The following is a 4,210-nucleotide window of genomic DNA, read 5'->3' as shown; positions in this document are numbered from 1 at the left end:
AACTCCATCTGCCACCTCGCCGCCCAAGTCTGCAAACGATTTAAATCCTGCTGTATCCGCTGACAGTCCTCATTGCTATCCGCAATTCCACCAACCTTTGTGTCATCCGCAAACTTACTAATCAGACCAGTTACATTTTCCTCCAAATCATTTATATATACTGCGAACAGCAAAGGTACCAGCACTGATCCCTGCGGCACACCACTAGTCATAGCCCTCCAGTCATAAATGTACCCTTCCATTGCTACTCTCTGTCTTCTATGACCTAGCCTGTTCTGTATCCACCTTGCCAGCTCACCTCTGATCCCGTGTGACTTCACCTTTTGTACCAGTCTGCCATGAGGAACCTTGTCTGAAGTCCATATTGACAACATCCACTACCTACCTGCATCATCTTTGTGAGCTCCTCGAAAAACTCTATCAAGTTATTAAGACATGACGTTCCCTTCACAAAACCGTGCTGCCTCTCGCGAATACGACCCCTTGCTTCCAAATGGGAGTTGATCCTGTCTCGAAGAATTCTCTCCAGTAATTTCCCTACCACTGACTTAAGGCTCACCGACCTGTCGTTTCCTGGATTATCTTTGCTACCCTTCTTAAACAAAGGAACATCATTGGCTATTCTCCGGTCCTCCGGGACATCACCTGAAGACAGTGAGGATCCAAAGATTTCTGACAAGGCCTCAACAATTTCCTCTCTTGCCTACTTCAGTGTTCTTGGGTAGTTTCCACAGGCCCTGGGGACTGAACCACCAGAATATTTTTCAAGACGCCCAAAAACTTTTTTTGGATCTCAATGGGACCTAGGCTATCTACACACCCTTCACCAGACTCAACATCCACTAATTCCATCTCTTTGGTGAATACTGATGCAAAGTATTCATTTAGTATGCGCCCATTTCCTCTGGTTCCACACAGATTCATCCCCTGTCCTTCAGTGGGCCAACCTTTTCCCTGGTTACCCTCTTGCTTTTTATGTAAGCGTAAAACGCCTTGGGATTTTCCTTAAACCAATTTGCCAATGACTTTTCGTGACCTCCTTTAGCTCTCTTGACTCCTTGCTTAAGTTCCTTCCTTCTTTCCTCATATTCCACACAGGCTTCGTCTGTGCCCAGCTTTCTAGCCCTGACAAATGCCTCCTTTTTTCTTTTTGACGAGGCCTACAATATCCCTCGTTATCCAAGGATCACGAAATTCGCCATATTTATCATTCTTCCTCAGAGGAACATGCCGGTCCTGAATGCCTTTCAACTGACATTTGAAAGCCTCCCACATGTCAGATGTTGATTTACCCTCAAACATCCGCCCCAACCTATGTTCTTCAATTACCGCCTCTTATTGTTATAATTAGGCTTCCCCCAATTTACCACATTCACCCTAGGGCCACTCTTATCCTTGTCCACCATCATTTGAAAACTTACTGAATTATGGTCAATGTTTCCGCAATGCTCCCCTACTGAAACGTCTACTACCTGGACGGTCTCAATCCCGAATACCAGGACAGTACAGCCCCTTCCCTAGTTGGGCTATCTGCATGTTGTTTTAAGAAGCCCTCCTGGATGCTCATTACAAACTCTGTCCCGTCCAAGCCCCTAGCACTAATTGAGTCCCAGTTAATTTTGGTGAAGGTAAAGTTTCCCATCACAACAACCCTATTACTTTTCATCTTTTCCAAAATCTGTCTACCAATCTGCTCCTCTATGTCCTTCTGGCTGCTGGTGGCCTGTGGTGAACCCCCAACATTGTGACTGTATCCTTCTAATTCATGATCTCTACCTACATAGCCTCGCTGCCGTCTGAGGTGGCCTACCGCAGTGCAGCTGTGACATTCTCCCTAACCAGTCGCGCAACTCCTCCGGCCCTGTTCTCCCCCCCCCCCCCCTCTATCCAACCTGAAACATCTAACTCCTGGAATGTTTAGCTGCCAATCCTGTCCTTCCCTCAACCAGGTCTCTATAATGGCAACAACATCATAGTTCTAAGTACTAATCCAAGCTCTAAGTTCATCTGCCTTAGCTGTTATACTTCTTGCATTAAAACATATGCACTCAGGCCACCAGTCCCGCTGTTTTCAGCAACATCTCTATGTTTGCTCTTCCTCAGAGCCATAGTGGCCCTATTTCCTAGTTCTCCCTCATTTCTTTGACCTTCTGACCTCTTGCTCCGGTGCCCAACAACTGCCATACTAGTTTAAACCCTCCCGTGTGACACTAGCTAACCTCGCGTCCAGTATATTTATGCCTCTCCAGTGCAAATACAATCCGTCTTTCTTATAAAAGTCACAGCTGCCTCGGAAGAGCTCCCTGTGGTCCAGATAACTGAAACCCACCCTCCTACACCAGCTATTTAGCCACGTGTTCAGCTGCTCTATCTTCCTATTTCTAGCCTCACTGGCACGTGGCACAGGGAATAATCCTGAGATTACAACCCTTGAGGTCCTGTCTTTTTACTTTCTTCCTAGCTCCCTGAAACTCTGCTGCCGGTCCCCTTCCTGCCTATGTCGTTCGTACCAATATGTGCAACGACCTCTGCCTGTTTGCCCTTCCCCTTCAGGATGTCCGCTACCCGTTCAGAGACATCCTGGACCCTGGCACAAGGGAGGCAACATACCATCCAGGAATCTCTTTTACGTCCACAGAAACGCATCTCTGTGCCCCTGACTATAGAGTCCACTATGACTATTGCTCTTCTGCGCTTTGACCCTCCCTGCTGAACATCAGAACCAGCCGTGGTGCCACTGACTGGCCGCTGCTGTTTTCCCCTGATAGGCTATTCCCCCCCGACGTACCCACAGCTTGAAAGCATATGATTTAAAACTCGGTCTATATTGTCTACACCAAACACTTCCAGGACAGGTACAGCACGGGGTTAGACAGAATAAAGCTCACTCTACACTTTCCCCCATCAAGCACTGCCAAGACATGTACAGCACGGGAGTAGATACAGAGTAAAGCTCTCTCTACACTGTCCCATCAAACACTCCCCGGCCAGGTGCAGCACGGGGTTAGATACAGAGTAAAGCTCCCTCGACACTGTCCCCATCAAACACTCCCAGGATAGGTACAGCACGGGGTTAGATACAGAGTAAAGCTCCCTCGACACTGTCCCCATCAAACACTCCCAGGACAGGTACAGCACGGGATTAGACACAGAGTAAAGCTCCCTCTGCAGTGTACCCATCAAACACTCCCAGGACATGTACAACACGGGATTAGATACATATAAAGCACCCTCTACACTGTCCCTTCAAACTCTCCCAGGACAGATACAGCACAGGATTAGATGCAGAGTAAAGCTCCCTCTGCACTGTCACCATCAAACACTCTCAGGGCAGGTACAGATCGTAAGAACAAAAGAACTAGGACGAGGAGTAGGCCATCTGGCCCCTCGAGCCTATTCCGCCATTGAATGAGATCATGGTTGATCTTTCGTGGCCACAGCTCCACTTTCCGGCCCGAACATCATAACCCTTAATCCCTTTATTCTTCAAAAAACTATCTATATTTATCTTAAAAACATTTAATGAAGAAGCATCAACTGCTTCACTGGGCAAGGAATTCCATAGATTCACAACCCTTTGGTTGAAGAAGTTCCTCCTAAGACCAGTCCTAAATCTACTTCCCCTTATTTTTCGGCTATGCCACCTAGTTCTGCTTTCACCCGCCAGTGGAAGCAACCTGCCTGCATGTATCCTATCTATTCCCTTCATAATTTTATATGTTTCTATATGATCCCCCCCCCCCTCGCATCCTTCTAAATTCCAACGAGTACAGTCCCAGTGCACTCAATCTCTCCACGTAATCAAATCCCCTCAACTCTGGGATTAACCTAGTAAATCTCCTCTGCACACCCTCCAGCGCCATTTCGTCCGTTCTCAGGTAAGGAGACCAAAACTGAACACAATACTCCAGGTGTGGCCTCACAACACCTTCTATAATTGTACCATAACCTCCCTAGTTATAAACTCCAGCCCTCCAGCAATGAAGGCCAGAACTCAATTTGCCTTCTTAATCACCTGTTGCACCTGTAAACCAACTTTTTGAGACTCACGTACTAGTGCACCCAGGACTCTCTGCCCAGCAGCTTATTTTAATATTTTATCATTTAAATAATAATTCATTTTGCTGTTATTCCTACCAAAATGGATAACCTCACATTTGGCAACATTGTATTCCGTCTGCCAGACCCAAGCCCATCCACTTAACCTATC

Source organism: Scyliorhinus torazame, chromosome 23 (genome assembly GCF_047496885.1).
Source record: "Scyliorhinus torazame isolate Kashiwa2021f chromosome 23, sScyTor2.1, whole genome shotgun sequence".
In the NCBI taxonomy this organism is placed as follows: domain Eukaryota; kingdom Metazoa; phylum Chordata; class Chondrichthyes; order Carcharhiniformes; family Scyliorhinidae; genus Scyliorhinus; species Scyliorhinus torazame.
The sequence above is the reverse complement of the archived record's forward strand: the minus strand, read 5'-3'. Positions refer to the sequence as shown.